An 18,173-nucleotide genomic window follows, 5' to 3' on the forward strand; every position below is an offset into this window, starting at 1 on the left:
GAAGAATAAACGAATTCTCCTTGTTGTGGTCTCACAGGTTTCTTTACAATAACCTAATCTCCGACCTTAAACAGTTTAGACTTTGTCTCATGAACTTGATCACAATAAGCGTTGTTTCTCATTTGTTTCTCTACAATATTTTCTTTAACATGCAACTTGTCCTCATTTATTTATTCCACTATGCTCTGTGTGTTTTTATAATTACCACATTTAAGTGTTCTTCCTCCTTAATAAATAAAACAGCGAGCAACCAGTGACTGATTATGGTGTGTTATTGTAACTACATACTCCGTTGCCCCCAGTACAGTAAGAACTATCCAGTACTGCACACTGCACCCAATTGTTGCCAGCAAATAAAATTATTAGGGCAAATGTTCCAAAACTAAGCGCAAGGCAGGGACCAGAGGGGGAAGACTCCTTGATTAACAAAGCGATCCATTGGATTCGCCATGTCAGGGGTTGTCGCTCGATAATCCAAGAGGATATTATCGGGGCGCACAGGTGTAAATTACCAGGGCAAACAGTAGACTGTATAGAGTTGACACTAATAGGGTCAGAATTGGTAGACCACTTGCTCACTCTAGAATTCCCCACCTTCTCTCTAGACTCCTTGTTGATCCAATTTAGACGCTCCATCCCCCATAGGTCTGCCCAGCCACTAGTAGCTCAAGATAAGAGACCTAGTAGTTCTAGCTTAGACATAAATGATTGACTCCTGGAAGAAATTCAGTGATGCACTAGATTTCAGCCCCCTTCACTAACTCAGAGTGATACCAGACTGAATAAAGAACTCCAATGTATAGTGCCCAAACTACATGCTAGTGGCTCTCAAATGGCTATAGAGACAAACAGCCTGATTCATCAAGCTGAATTGCGCTCGCAAAGGGCCAGATTCTAAGAATGTGGCCCTTTGCGAGTGCGATTTTTGCATTTGGGATTCATCATCCCAAATGCAAAAATCGGTAATAGCGATTTCGCTATTTTGCGAGGAATTACATTTAAGGAATCTCTATTTGAGATTCCTTAAATGCAATTCATCATCCATTTTAAATAGCGAATTCGCAATTTCGGCCCGCTATTTACCGCGAGGTCAAACCTCGTGGTAAATAGCGAAAACTTGGAAAAATGCTTTTAAAAGCATTTTTCTAAGTTGCATGTTGCACACACACATGTCCTTTGGACATGTGTGTGCGCAACACCTGTTTAAATTTGCATTTAAGGGGTGCTACAGGGTGTCCTTTGGACACCCCTGGCACCCTTTAAATCGCTATCTTATTTGCGATTAGCAAATTGCTAATCGCAAATAAGGAATACTCCCCATTCATTCCTATGGGCCTTTTGGCCCATAGGAATGAATGGGAAGTTATTCCTTATTTGCGATTAGCAATTTGCTAATCGCAAATAAGGAATATGTAGGAATCACATTTTTTTTTGCGATTCCTACATGAATCCCGTTTTGCGAGCCTGTAATAGCGATTCTTATGAATCGCTATTATAGACTCGCAAAACGGGTCGTTGATGAATCAGTCTGAAAGAGTATTGTTAATGATCGAAATGACTCAAACAAGCTGGAGGGGACTTCAAGATGCGAGGGTGTGTATTCAATCACATATTCTAATATCCAAACAACTAAAACTATTGTGATAGGTCAAGAAAATATAGCTATAGTATCCTGGAATATAGCAGGCTTAAAATGAAATCTTGAAGATCCTGATTGGCATAGATACACAGACAGATTTGATAGCTGTCTTTTACAAGATACATGGCTATTGACACCTCCACATAAGCAGGGATATAAAACACTTTATAAGAATGCAATTCCCACGCAGAGGAGGAGACCATCGGGGGGCCTAGTAATATGGATTAAAATTACATTGGAGACTAGATCCATAAACCTTAGTATAGATTCCCCTGACCTGCTGGCAATATATTTATAAGATAATAATGAAACCTGTACTTGTTCAACATACAATAATAGAGCAACAAGGCAAACATTACATTTCAAGATTATCAGCACACTAAATAATACCTTGGATCTTGTATACCCTACTGACACTGTAATTGTATGGGGTGATTTTAACTGTGCCCATGAGCCACTAACTGGATTAGAATGTGCCATTGAAGAAGAAGATACAGCCTTAGGCATTCCACAACTAGTGGCTGGGCCCTCTAAACCTTGCACTAATGCAGCGCTACAGATTGTACAGTTAACGGTAGAATACCACCTAAGGGCATGCAATGGAAGGGTACTCAATAATGGGGATGAAACTGCCTCTCTCAATACTTTCAACCACTGCAGCACACAGTCAAGAATCGACTATATAATGCACAGCATCCATAGTTGGAGCAGAATAGTGAGCTTTAAAATAGAAATGAGGGATGACAGTGATCACCGACCATTGTGCTTGGAAGTAATAGGCCATATAGAGCAGGATAACTAACGAAACACTGATTTATATGATGTACAGCCCTTAGTAGGGAATAACCGAAGATATATCGGGTGGCCGAAGATCACAGGTAGCCCGCAAATTATGACTAATTTCTATAATAATTATATAGAAATAGTGGGTGCACACGTAGAGTCAAGCGATCTGTCTATAACGTCTATGCATGCTGCCCTGGTCTCAAAGCTAGAGCTCCTGCTTACCAAAAACAATTGGAAGAATTTGAAACCCAATCCTAGGTCAGAGCTAAAGGTAAACCCATGGTACACAACTGAATGTAGAAAATCTAAGTCAGCGTTACTTGAATCAATAAAACAGGGAATGCAAATTCAGTGAGTAGTGCCAGGGATAAACACCAGAAAGCTCTGGCCACTGCCAAGTGGAATTGGGAAGAAAATAGCTAGCTGGATCTTTTGGAGGTAGAAAAAACAAATAACCAGGAAGAGGTTTGGAAAATTATAGCACGGGGTGAGAAGGACCAAGTACAAAGAACAGAGCATTATCTGGATTCGGTGACTTGGACCGACCACTTTACTGATTTGTTCTCAAGTTTTAGGCCGATGGTAACGTCGAGCGGAGAAAGATGGGCTATTTAAACAGAGGGAGATAGTGAGCTGATCGTCTTCTGATTGCAAGAAACAGAGTACGCTAGACTCCATTAAACCGGGAAAAGCACCGGGACTAGATAGACTCCTCGGTGACTTATTTAAACACGATAAAAAGGTATGGGTCCCATATGTTAATGCTTTGAGCAATGCAATATCAGCTGGTGCCCCAATACCAGGAACGTGGAAAGGGGCTGAAATTGTCCCCATCCACAAAAATGGCTGCAAACACAAACCCGAGAACTATAGACCAATCAGGGGCGTAACAGAGGCCTCCGCAGACCCCGCACTGTGGGGGCCCTGAGCTCCAGGGGCCCCCTCTGCAAGGTATACTGGCCTAAGACCTCCTGAGTGAGCTGGAAGGGGGGCCATCCATGTACTTTACAGGGGGGCCCCCTCGAGTTTCGTTAGGCCACTGAGACCAATTAGCCTGATAGATGTACTCTAAAAAATGTATGCCAGGCAGATGCTGAACCGGCTTAACAACTGGATAGAGACTAATAGCATACTGTCTCTATATCAGGCAGGATTTAGATCTTGTACTAGTACCATAGATCAAGTCTTCAGACTCCTGTTTATTATCTGAAAATATGTTAAAATCAGGAAGGGGCACATCTATGTGGCATTCATTGATCTGAGGGCAGCGTTTGACCTCGTACCCAAAAGCCTATTATGGCAGTCACTTAAAAAACAAGGTGCCCCCCCCTAATTTGGTCATGCAGTTAAAAAGTTTACACAATGGGAACTACACTAGAGTTCGCTGGGGTATGAATGGGGAACTAACAAAGCCAATCCCAATAGAGAGATGAGTGAGACAGGGTTGCGCACTTCTCCCATCCTGTTCTCACTTTATATTAACGATTTGTTAGATCACCCACAAGATCAAGGTAATGATCCACTAAGGCTAAATAGGAATTTGGTGCCGGCGCTGCTCTTCGTAGAATACACCATTCTGATATCACAGACCATGAAGGGGCTACAAAATATGTTGATCGGTTTTAACAGATATTGCACAGAAATGGGTTTAGAAAAAATGCAAAGAAAACTAAGTACATGGCCATAAACCCACAAAAGGTCCTTAAAAAAGAACCTTGTGCTGAGTAATCGTAATCAGAAAATAGAATATACCACCAAATTTACTTACTTGGGTATATTACTGGATACAAAACTAACCTGGAATCAGCAAATTAGTCACTCAGCCTAAGGTTAGCCCAATGTTAAGGGGCAATCTTTGAGAAGTATAGTTCAACTACAAGCAAAGCTGTGCTAACAGCCCGCGAGATACACAAAAGTAAGGTCCAGGCTGCAGCATTCTATGGATCAGAATTATTGGGCACAAGTGATACCAGACAATTAACAACTGGGAAAAATACATTTGCGAGGAGAATATTAGGATTACCCCAATCAGCACCACTCGTCCCAATGTTCCATTACCTAAATCTGAAGCGAATAGGACATCTCGCAATCCTACGCCCACTGCTCTATTGGATACGGCTATTGACAACGCCGGAATTACTAGCATATAGAGAAGGCGTACGTGAATTATTGGATATTGATATATGTCTTACCTTCCCATGGTTAAGATTTGTCCAGAAATGGCTGATAGAGTTAGGCCTTGAATCGTATTGGACTAACCAGCATAGTTTAACGCCAAGCTGCAAAGGCAATCTGAAAGGTATTTACTGGCAACATACATTGAATGCACTTCATAGCGATCCAAGATTAGGAAGGCTAATAACTGAATTCCTTTCTATCAAGCCAAATCCAAATTGCGAGGATTTCCTTGATCAGGTGCAACCGTTTTTAGCAAGAACTCTGTACCTAAAGCTAAGATATAACATACTGCAGATCAAGAGCCATACTGCAAAGTGGGGTGGGGGGGACGAGATCTTGCCTGCACTCTATGCACTAGAAGCACTTTAAGGCCTACAAATAACACTGAAAACATTGCACATATATTGTTTTTTAGCCCGGCGTACGATAGGGCAAGGAGTAAATGGATTCCACCACTATGTAATTTGCTGGGATTTAGAAAACACTGAGGTGCTGAGGGTATTGACAACAAGTACCCTACCACACACTATATTTGCGTTATCAAGATATTTATTTATAGTGGGTTTAATAAGGAAGAGATTGGGGTTAAAACTGTGATATACCAAATATTAAGATATCTCTGATTGTGGATATGAGTCAAAGAAACCTAACAGTGGTACCTTCTTAGACACAGCACCTAACCAAAAGTAACCCCAATTTGATAATTGATACACCCGGTATTTAAAAATGGGTGTGAGTGCACACTGAGAAGCACCCACTGTAACAGTGCTAGTTCCCTATGGAACTAAATGGATTAATTACAACAGCACAGATGCACCACAATCTTTGGCATTTAGTTCACAAATTTCAATAAATCACGGAAGATGTGGTTCCTCAATTAATTTCTTTATTTCAACACAAGGGGAATGAAGCGCCATACAGCCGACGCATTTCGTCCCAAAAAAAGGGACTTCTTCAGGGCTTATATAAGTAAAGAGAAGTTTCAAGTGACAATAGTAAGTAGTGGCTCTAAAGGATTAGAACCGCAGAGAGCGCGACAAATGATCCAATTGATTAAGATCAAGGCTTCCTAGTGAGTGTATCTGGTCAATGTAACCACAGGTTCACAAATGTGTGATGGAGAGTAGAAACTATGGATCCAGAGACTCAATGTTAATGCTTGCAATAATATTCAGATCTATCCATTAATCTTTAAGGATGTAAGCTCCAGCAGCACATCGTCTATGGTTAAATGTGGTGGGTAAAGTACCCCAATCGGAATATAATAAATCCGAACAGTGAAGCTTTTTCCAGAGGTGACCGCAGCGCGTCCTCCGGCTCAGAGTGTTGGACTAACCAGCATAGTTTAACGCCAAGCTGCAAAGGCAATCTGAAAGGTATTTACTGGCAACATACATTGAATGCACTTCACTGCGATCCAAGATTAGGAAGGCTAATAACTGAATTCCTTTCTATCAAGCCAAATCCAAATCGCGAGGTTTTTCTTGATCAGGTACAACCGTTTTTAGCAAGAACTCTGTACCTAAAGCTAAGATAAACATACTGCAGATCAAGAGCCATACTGCAAAGTGGGGCGGGGGAGATCTTGCCTGCACTCTATGCACTAGAAGCACTTTAAGGCCTACAAATAACACTGAAAACATTGCACATATTTTGTTTTTCTGCCCGGCGTATGATAGGGCAATGAGTGAATGGATTTCACCACTATGTAATTTGCTGGGATTTAGAAAACACCAAGAGGCGCTGAGGGTATTGACAATAAGTACCCTACCACACATTATATTTGCGTTATCAAGATATTTATTTATAGTGGGTTTAATAAGGAAGAGATTGGGGTTAAAACTGTGATATACCAAAGATTAAGATATCTGATTGTGGAATTTACCTTGGACTCTATGAATACTTAGACATCTACCCCTTGTATATTTAAAAAAGTTTTATTGAATGAAATTGTTTTATTGCGATCGCGGATTATTTTATTGAAATCATGTAATATTTAGCTGGATACATTTTAGATTATTTTATGAGTTATGTTTTATAAAGAAATCTTTTATGACCTTTGGCCGAAATAAAGAATTTATACAACTACACACTTTCACTCATGCAATTCATACACTGGCAAATTGGATAGCGAAGTTGTTTGACTCCCCTGCTCCATAAATGTGTTAGCACACCCCACCATACCATTCAAAGAACTTTTGTAGAGTAGTGTTTTTTTCCAGGTTAACACCACATTTTCTCAAAAATACAGACATTTTCTGAGAAACCAGGTGTGTACCATTATCAGATACCAAAACATTTGGTAATCTTTCAATTGAAAAAAAAATTGCCAAAAACTCAATGACCACACTAGTAGTGAGACTAGCAATGAATTCACAATGAATCCACTTTTAATAATAATCAGTGCGTACCACTAAGTAGCGCATTATCTCATCGAGCAAAGTAAAAAGAACAGAAAACTCTATTGCCAACTTGATCCAAGGTCCATTAGGAATTTCAACTAAATGCATGCCCTCTTTCCAACTCTTCCAATGCTTATCAGACCTAATGTATTCAATACATTTATCAACAAACACATCAACATCTCAATCTAGACCAAGCCACCAATAATAGTTTCGTAATAACTTCTAGGTAGCTGTTTTTCCTGGATGACCTTTATGAGTTAATTTAATCAACTTATTTCTCAATACCAATGGTGGTACGAATAAATCATACCTCATAAGAAGTCCTTCCTCAATAGTTGATTCATCTGCCACTTGAAAAAAACTTTTCAATGATGTGTCTACATTTCTAACTGGTGGCCAGCCATCAGTCACATAACACATGACTTGTTGCAGGACAACATCTTCTTTAGAGGCATTCTCCCATTCCTTCTCCGAAATAACTCCATCCCAGTGCCCTGTTGCATCAACCTCAGACACAGCACACTTAAGCTCATTATCTTCAGTAGAATCACTGGCCTCTTTAAGTAGTAACCTTGATGATTTGAGATTTGATTTGATTTTTATAGAGCGCCACTAATGCTCATGGGTGTCTTGGTGCTGCTTTTTTTGAAAATTGGAATCTAAATAGGCTGATTTAAAGTGAAGAAGTAAACAGCTAGATTTTAAGTAATTTTCTAAAGGCCATATAGTCGCATTGGTTTCACAAGGTCCAAGGCATTTGATTCCATAAGCGGGAAGCAACATTGGTGAAGCTTCTGCCTCCCCTGTATCCTTATGAATAGGCCGAACTGACACATTCTTGGCTGTGATTGATCGGAGCTGTGTTTTTTGGCATGAACCAGGAGTTTTTGGTTTTCAGGAAATCCGAGCCTTTTTGCTAAAGTGTTTTGTGTGCTAAACAAAAGGTTTTTGTAGGCAACTCTCTTTTTTTATAGGGAGCTAATTAAGCGCTTCCCTAGCCTTAGAGACTAGACAGATTGACAAGCAATCAGCTCTTTCATTCAAACCTCCTGCAATATATTTCACTCCAAAGTTATAGTCTTGACATCTTGAGATCAACCTTACCAATCTTGAAGAGGCTTTAGCAGTGTCCCTACAACATTTATCCATCATATACAATCTTAAAAGATCTTTGTCCTTGGGGTTTGGGGTGTCTGATATCTTGAACTAAATCCTCTTTGGTGTTATTCCATCAGAGGAAAAAGTATGACCTAAATGCTCAACTCTTGTTTGCAGAAAATTACACTTAGATTTGCTTACTGTCATACCTCTATCAAGGAGTGTTCCCATTTTTTTGTTCAAAATGACATTATGCTCATGAATGGTTTCAGCATGAATTAATATGCCATCATGAAATATTTGGACACCCTGAAATGCATCAAATAAATTATCAATTTGTTTTTGGGAAACACTTCTACGTCAAAAGGTAAACCCACAATCTTTAATGCAGCAAAAAGCATCACAAAAGTGCTATAATCCTTAAAATGCACTGATAATTATACCTGATGGTATGCAGGTTTGAGAGCAATTATTGAAAAATATTTAGATCCACTTATTGCCGATAGCATTTCTTGGATTTTGGGAAGAGGATGACAGTTTACGACAACATTTTTTAAAAATGATTTCATATCTGCACATAATCTAATCTCACCAGAATTTATCTTTGTAATACCCGCAGCTGAAACCCACTCTAATGAATGAGTGGGTTTGATTATACTATCCATAAAAAGAGTATTCAATAGTTTTTTTCAATTCATTCCTAACAGACAATGGTCCAGGGCCCAGGTTATGAATAATAGGTATAGCATTTTCTTTCAATTTGATATGATGGTCAAAACCCAATGTTTGCTGCAAAAACTTCTTTTGTTTTGTTCATTCTTAACACCTAAAATGGGTGCATTGCCTAAAACAAAAGGATCCGAAGAATCAGGGTTAAGATTAACACCTAATTGTCTAATTCTTGGTATTATAGAATGTTTCTCCCTCTTTCAGTTAAATACATTTTTGTGTACACTGTACAACCTTTAAATTTAAGGGTATATTTGAAATATCCTCTCATACTGATGTCAAATTCGCCAAATGCTTTCGAATTGGCAGCTGAATTCAATGAAGTAACTCACTCCCAAAACTGGTCAAATGTACAGTCGGCTAAAATAGTAATTGGCAAACCAGAATCTTCCATGATATTCAACTCAATTTTGCCAATATGTACAATTTCAAGAGGCTCATTAAATTTATTACTGTTAGTATTATTAGTAAGCACTATGCTTTAACACATTTCTTCATTGAATTATTTCACAACATTTACCTTTAATATTGCCATAGTAATTATTAATTGTACTGTTCCTACAAACTATCTCAAGGGGGAAACATCCTTTACAACGCAACTTTTACCAAGCAGTGCCTTTACAACGCAACTATTACAACGCAAACCATTACAACACATTGCGCTGGGGGGCGCTCTAGGATAGGGAATAGATTTAATTTACTATCCAACACCTTCCCTAGTGTCCACGGGGACTGGAGTTGGAATAGTAAATTAAACTATTCACTATCCAGCACCCCAAAGCACTATGCGTTGTAAAGGTTTGCGTTGTAATACTTACGTTGTAAAATCATGCGTGGTAAAAGCATGCATTGTAATATCATACATCCACTCCAAGGACTTTCCAAGAGGCTTCTAGACGTGTTTAAGAAAACAAAGTCTTAACATGATAGTGCAAGCTGGTGCTGCTTGTTTCCCCCCTGAATGCCTCCCACATCCTGCCCCTAGTCCTCCTGAGTTGAATGGAGGTATCATGGTAGATCAAAGGGCTCTGTGGGTGCACAGACAAAATATCGACTCCAAAATATCGAATAGACAAAATATCGAGTTAAAAATATCAACAACAATAAAATATCGATAACAAAAATATCGTTGGTCAAAATATCGAATAAAATAATGATAAAAAAATATCGAGTACAAAAATATCGACTCAAAAAAATTGACAAGACAAAATATTGATAAATAGTCAAAGTAAAAAATATAGATAATATGTAGAAAAAAGGTTAACATTTTTTTTTTATTAATAGTAATATAAATTGTAGTTAATGTTTAGGAGCGGGATGTTAGGTTAATAGGGGATAAGGGTGGGGAGTAATTTAATAATAATTAATTAATCAATATATGTTTGTAAATATTTTTAATTAATAATTAATTGGTAATTAATTAATATTAATTAGTTAATAATTAATATCATTTTGTACATATTTTTAATTAGTAATTAATTGGTAATTAAATAATATTAATTAGTTAATTACATTAATTAGAGTAATTTATTTATATATATATTTTTTTGTTATTTTTAATTAATTAATTGGGAAACATAATATTAATTATTAAATTAAATTAATTACAGCTAATGTGCTAATATATTTACTTTATTGTTATTGTTAATTAATAATTAATTGGTAATTAAATAATATTAATTAATTTTGGGTAAATTAGTATTTTTAGGGTTCAGGGTCAGTTTTCAGTTTTTGGGTAAAGGGGTATTTTTAGGGTTCAGGGTCAGTAGTTAGTTTTTGGGTAAAGGGGTATTTTTAGGGTACAGGGTCAGTTTTCAGTTTTTGGGTAAAGGGGTATTTTTAGGGTTCAGGGTCAGTTTTCAGTTTTTGGGTAAAGGGGTATTTTTAGGGTTCAGGGTCAGTTTTCAGTTTTTGGGTAAAGGGGTATTTTTAGGGTTCAGGGTCAGTTTTCAGTTTTTGGGTAAAGGGGTATTTTTAGGGTTCAGGGTCAGTTTTCAGTTCTTGGGTAAAGGGGTATTTTTTGGGTTCAGGGTCAGTTTTCAGTTTTTGGGTAAAGGGGTATTTTTAGGGTTCAGGGTCAGTTTTCAGTTTTTGGGTAAAGGGGTATTTTTAGGGTTCAGGGTCAGTTTTGGGTTTTTGGGTAAAGGGGTATTTTTAGGGTTAAGGGTCAGTTTTCAGTTCTTGGGTAAAGGGGTATTCTTTGGGTTCAGGGTCAGTTTTCCCTACTGTTGCACCCACTGGAGTGGGAATAGTAATGTTAACCCCTACGCTATCCAATGCTTTCCCTACGCTTGCACTCTTTGGAGTGGGAATAGTATTTTTTACACTTCTGGTATCGTACGGTAATATAATAGTATCTTATTTAATTATAGTATGTTACTATATATATATGTTTTAACAAATAAGATTGTAAAAAATTGTTTTTATTATTTTCATTTATTATTTAATTATTATAAGATAATTTAAGTATTTTTAAGTATATTTTAGTAATTAAATTTGAATATTAATTTAATTTAACACTGTTTTTAATAAAGTCGATATTTTTTACAACTATATTATTGTAAACGATATTTTGTACTCAATATTTTTGTACTTACCTGTTTGTAGATACAAACTCGATATTTTGACTGTAGATATTTTGTCCACGATATTTTTGCAAGTCGATATTTTGTCCCTCGATATTATTTCAGTGATCCGGCTCTGTGTCCATAGGAAGGACAAAAGGTGTCTACCCATGTGATGTCATACAGGACTGGGCTTCCCAAGTCTCAGCGAGCTTGAGAAGACTCAATTGCATTGAAACGTAAGAGGCACTGTACTGACAATGCCCCACCTACATCCTAACTGACCAGTTTCCTCATCACATCATTTTTTTTCTTCACCTCATCTCCATTCAGGTCCAAGGATGGACCTGAATGGAGGTGTGGCTCACTGGTTAGAGGCGGCAGACCCGGAAGCAGAGAACGGCCCGGGACCAGGGTTCAATTCCCGACGCGGCAGGGTTGTGGACCAGGGTCAACGGACTCGATAATTCTTGCCTCGGTGCCTACTCTAACCAGGGATCACACTCGGCAACTCTGGGCATTAAGCTTGCCTCATCTCTACAACGGCCCCCCACAGACGCCGGGGATGCCTGGTTTCACCTTAGAGATACCCAGAAGGGACCATCTCACAGGGAAAGCCAGGACGGGTTCCCCAGCGGTCTTCAGCGCCAGGACACCCCGAGATGGGGTAACAGTGCGCTTTACAAGTATCATCATTACATTACAAAGATAGTGACCCTCGAGGTTTGACATAGCACCTCTTGTCTTTCACACTTAGGGCATCTACCGGACCTTTGCTTCTGCTTCAACCTCAACTGCTATAACAAGTGTCAAATCAGAACTAAGCCTGAAAATCTTTCAGACCTCATTTCATGTTTAATTGAATAAAGCAATTTAATTGAACCACCCCAAAACAAACATATAAATACTCAAGTAATACTGGTTTTGGACAAGATTGTCATGAAGGTCAAGGGTATACTCGGGTTTTGATCTCCGCGTATTCTGTGGGCAGTCCTAGTTTCCTAACGAGATCTAGGAGTCTGGTTTCCCCGGCATTCTCACATGGGTGTATTGCTTTTCAGTGGGTCAGGTAAAGTGAATTGAGCATTAGAGATTGGCTACATGAACTTACTACATGCCATGATCTAGTGGCTGGACATGTCATAGAAGTTTCTTAGATGTCACGACTCAGAGATAGCTGGGCTCCCTTCATTATATGCCTTGTTGAAGGGTCTTGATATTATTTAGCCACAATATCAGTAGAATGCATTGTGGGGGGTCATGATACATTGATTGTATTGTTGACATACCTGTTTGTTGCATACACAGCTGTAGCAACCAGTTGAATCAGGAGTGTTTTGGGATTGTGTATTTGACTTATGGTGTATTAGTTTCAAATGCATATTTGCAGAATATGTCAAGTATCCTGTGATGATAAATAAAATAATAACAAAACGAAATACTTGCATGCTTTAAATGGATTAAACATCATATTTCAACAATATGGTGAAAATAACTAGGTGCACCATCAAACCACTCACCCAAGTGAAGAATTTAGGGGTGGTTGTGGACTCCAACATGTTGATAATATCACAAGTAAATCAAATGTCCAAATTAAGCTTTTACATTAGATGTCTGCACCACATATTCCCATACCTAGCATTTACTCAAAGAGCCCATGTGCTCTCCCACTTTGAATATGCAATGTTCCTTTCTTCGTACTTCACAAGTGACAGAGAATGGAGATTTCCTAGCACTAGTAACAGAAAGTCTTGCCACGGAGGCAAATAATATGCATTCTTTCTTTGATTTATTTAAATAGCAGCCAAGATAAAGAAGAATTACTTTCTCATGAGTCCTTGGGAAACAACTACAAAGTGAAGTTGCATTGTAAGCAAAACAATGAATGGTCAACAAGCCTAGAAACTATCTTGATTGGGAACAACAAGTCCTCTTTTCTTGCGGGAAGTGACCCTAACGATAGAATATAGGGAAAGCAACCACCATAATCATACAAACCATCAATATAACAAAGAATTTGCTAGCAAGATCCAAAGAGACCACTGTCAGCTTACATGTGTATTTGGGTTCAACAATGGAATAAGTCACGTCAAATGAAGGCCATTAGCAGTTTTCCCCACATGGTACTTTTAGCTTGAGAGTAATTGAGAATTTGAGGCGAGTGATGTAGGAGATGAAACTCCCAACAAGACCTGATCAATATGAGGTTTTGAATATATGGGAGCATGCACCACACATGAAAGAGAAAAAGAATTATCAGACTCAAGCAAGAAATAAGGTCCAAAATTGGATGGAAATTTGGTGAGACGCAGAGCAGCAGGAATGGAGAGAACCCCTGGGTACACTCATTGGTACTGCATTGTTGCAGGGATTCTGCTCCTACACAGAACTGTGCATAGAGGCTTAGGACCTTAGTGACTTAGGGTGTGCCAAAACTCACCTTACTACCCAACATCCCCTACCAGACTAGCATCAGTGTCACATTGGCTCTTCATCCTGTAGCAAAAATACCAATGATTAGACAACCCAGAACATGCGACTTAGGTTACCTCAGGCAATGTGGAAAACAAGAATACTCTTTCGTTATACACTCATACCAGTCCAAAACATGGAGTAAAAGTAGACATGAGCAAGTCTGAAATATTTATTTCTAATGCCGTGTTCTCATGTGCAGCACCTTCGAAAACACAAGCAGACATATTATTAGAAACAAGATTGTCAGCATAGTTACTACTCCATAAAATACAAAGGGAGAAAGCATGTTATAATGCTAAATGGAAACAGGTTTAAAATATACCTATATTTCACCCTCCCTTGCTAGTAGGGTATTTCATAACTACAGAAGGTCTCTTTAGGCTCACATAGGCGGCCCCATACCTCTGGTATTAGCAGAAGTGGGCGTGTATCAAGAGAAAGAGAGAGGACTAGAAAGCTAGTCCGAGTCCCCGTAGTTTATATGTGTTATCAAAAGAGACTAGCTTAAATATGACCAATATTGTTAGGACTCTGATTAGATTTGTCATGGGCACCTCATTGGTGAGTTCATGAAGCCCTCACCCACCAACCTGGTTGGTGGCATGCTTCATCATCGGGCCCACCCAGTGACACCTAATGTGTCCCGGGTGTGCTGCGACACCTGATTACAGCGGAGCTGGTATTTTACTGAGAGTGCAGGGTGAGGTGTAAAGTGAAGTGTGAGTTAAAACGGCTTGGCGAGGGTCCCAGTACCCGAAGGTAAATTACATTTTAATAACTGGGCCCCCGTCAGCGGTTAAAATAAGGCTTGGGGATGTTTAAGGGAGGCGAGTTACTACCTCCTACATCCATCAGCTGGTCGACATGTTTCAACCAGTGCCTTAAACTAAATCTGGCTTTCCTCAGGACCTTTTTAAAATACAGTGTAGTGCAGGATAAAAAGGAGTGTAATACAGGCTATGTGTTATACTCACTAAGGTGTTTCTCTAAGTGTGAGAGGGGATTCCCTTCTCATATATGCGCTCATATATGTACTACTGGAGTACGAGGATGGTGCAACAGGTACAAGGCACGCTCTGACCAGAAAAGCTGGTCAACCCCTTACCGCTTCACTCATTGGCTGCAAAATCTAAGCGCATATATGAGAAGGGAATCCCCTCTCACACTTAGAGAAACACCTTAGTGAGTGTAACACATAACCTGGATTACACTCCTTTTTATCCTGCACTACACTCTATTTTAAAAAGGTCCTGAGGAAAGCCAGATTTAGTTTAAGGCACTGGCTGAAACATGTCGACCAACTGATGGATGTAGGAGGTAGTAACTCGCCTCCCTTAAACATCCCCAAGCCTTATTTTAACCACTGACGGGGGCCCAGTTATTAAAATTAAATTTACCCTCGGGTACTGGGACCCTCGCCAAGCCGTTTTAACTTACACTTCGCTTTACACCTCACACTGCACTCTCAATAAAAATACCAGCTCCGCTGTAATCAGGCGTCGCAGCACACCCGGGACACATTAGGTGTCACTGGGTGGGCCCCATGATGAAGCATGCCACCAACCAGGTTGGTGGGTGAGGGCTTCATGAACTCACCAACGAGGTGCCCATGACAAATCTAATCAGAGTCCTAACAATATTGGTAATATTTAAGCTAGTCTCTTTTGATAACACATATAAACTACGGGGACTCGGACTAGCTTTCTAGTCCTCTCTCTTTCTCTTGATACACGCCCACTTCTGCTAATACCAGAGGTATGGGGCCGCCTATGTGAGCCTAAAGAGACCTTCTGTAGTTATGAAATACCCTACTAGCAAGGGAGAGTGAACAACAGCTAAAGTGTCTAAGATAACCTTGACAGTCTTGGCACTCATTATACAGACTAAACCAACGAGGCAGTTTAGAAATGCGGCAAAACAAGTTATTCTCATGTGAAACAAAATAACCAGCCTTCTCTAAACAATAGCGTGAGTGCGTGTCGTGTGCAAAGCAGAGCAGGAAAGCAAAAATGGAGTTTAAACTTATATTAAGCCCATGCCAACTTAACACTGTGTAAATGTTCAGCTCACCCCCACGACAGCATCCTCCGGTAAATCTGATATTGGTAATACCCTTGATTTTGGAGCACAACACTAAAGAGGAGGAGCTTCCCTTGTAAAGGTGTCTGTCATTGAAGTTGAGGAAGATTCCAAGTCACAAACCCAGGAGAGAGAGACCCCTTCTAGGGGACTGGATATTTTGAGGTTAGAGGCAGGGTTCGAGGAGAATGTTAAACAAGGGTTTGTGGATGAATATAATAAGGAAAAACCTTTGATTTTTCAGTAAAGAAGCTGAAAGACTTGCCTGTGAAACCCACGAAAAGTTAGAGGGGTTAGCCATAGAGTATTGTGTTAAACTTTCTAACAGTCAGGAGTTAAGGAAGAATTTCAGCATTTGTATACATGAGGATACTATTAAAAATATGAGAACTTCAAGTGTGAAATTACATTTGAAAAAATTGATTAGTAGTATGCAGAAGTAGAATGACACTCAAAGGCACAAGGACCAATGGTCTAGGAAGGAAAGGAAACAGAAAAAGAAGGCTGACACAGGGGAATCAAAGGGAGAAAATCTGTTTTTCAATTTGCAAGAAAATCCTGGCCTGTGGTTCACACAAGTGGAGAGGCTTGTGGATATTTTGAAATTTCTGTCGGAAGATCTAAATAGTTTCATTGGTATTGTAGTCACAAAAGATTTATGGGTAGAATTTAAAGTGGCTGTAGCTTGGCCAGCTACTAAACAAGAGATGCTTGGATGAATGCTCCTTCTCCCACGGCCATGGGCAAATATAACCATGTGATTACCTTTTTGAAAATAAAGGTGCTGCAGAAAGAGGATGAATGGGTTAAAATACCCAGACCTACCTAAGAGTCCAAAGAGTCTGTGTATTCTTATTATAAATGGTTTATTCACGTTTTAAGACGGCATAGTGTCGTTGATGTCCAGAAAGTGAAAATGCCTGTTATTTTCGATTCCAGTTCTTTCTTGGTTTGCATCCTGGGATTAGTTTCCCTATTCAGTGGTACGTGGTTTATTGGCCGCAAAGTCCCTAAAGGGATTTTGAGGGACACAGAGTATTGTATTGATGATTTGGAAGCAAGACCTGGGAAGATTAGGGAGAAATTCATGTTGACACAAACTAAACTGGCACAGAAAGGGTGTCAAAATTGCCAGAATGTGCCAAATTCAGGAAATAGTTCTGGTCCCAGTGCTGGTGCAGGAATGCAAGGAGTTGCTTTTCAAGGCAGTGGTTAGATCAGTATTTAATTTGATCCAGTGGTTTCCGGATTCCAGTATCAACCATTGTATTGTTCCCAGTGCTGACAAGGGAATACTTACCTTACGATTTAAAACATTTGGTAAAAGAAGAAGTCTTGGATTTTACGGGCAATGAAATTGCTCATATCAGAGATGGTGAAACAGTAAGAAAACCTATAAAACCAAATGCAGAGTATCCCAGAATATCCCAATATAATCTTTCCTCTGAGGCGATAGCCTGAATTACTCCTGTGGTTGAATCCATGCTTTTCCAAGGCATATTAAACAAGCATTGGCATAGCTAATGAGTCTCGCCTCAGAGACCTTATAAGTGTTTTGCCGGAGGTGTTTGGAAGTTTGGTAAGAGATGCAATTTAACATAAAGGGATCCCACACCTCGTTGATACATGCAGTACCTGCAGTTCAATCAAACGAGATGAGGTCATGAGGAAACCTCTTATAAGATCTCAATCAATGGAGAAGGCACGCTTTATTGCAACTTGTGCGTGCTTTCACCTTATAAATATTTAATACATGATCCGAGGCAGTTGAATGTTAGAAGCAAGAAGGGAGGGAGAGAGGAAGGGAGGGAGCGAGGAAGGGACAGACAGAGGAAATGAGGGAGAGAGGAAGAAGGGAGAGAGGGCGGAAGAGAGGGAGGGCGGGAGTGAGGGAGGGAGAGAGAGAGGAAGGGAGGGAGAGGGGAAAGGAGGAAGAGAGGGAGAGAGAGAGATAGGGAGAAATGAAGTGAGAGAGAAGTGGTGAGAGCGTGAGGGAAGGAGAGAGGAAGGGACGAAGAGAGGTAGGGATGGAGAGAGGGAGGGAATGAGAGAGGGAGGGAGAGAGGAAGGTATGGAGAGAGGGAGGGGAAAACAAGAAGAAAGTGAGGAAGGCAGCCATCAGAAAGGGGAAGCGGAGCGGGGTAGAGTCCAAAGCGTGTGAGATGGAACAAGAAGAAAGCTGATGATCACTCCGGGTTTTAGGGGTACCCTGCCCCACCA

Source organism: Lissotriton vulgaris, chromosome 10 (genome assembly GCF_964263255.1).
Source record: "Lissotriton vulgaris chromosome 10, aLisVul1.2, whole genome shotgun sequence".
Taxonomy (NCBI): Eukaryota; Metazoa; Chordata; class Amphibia; order Caudata; family Salamandridae; genus Lissotriton; species Lissotriton vulgaris.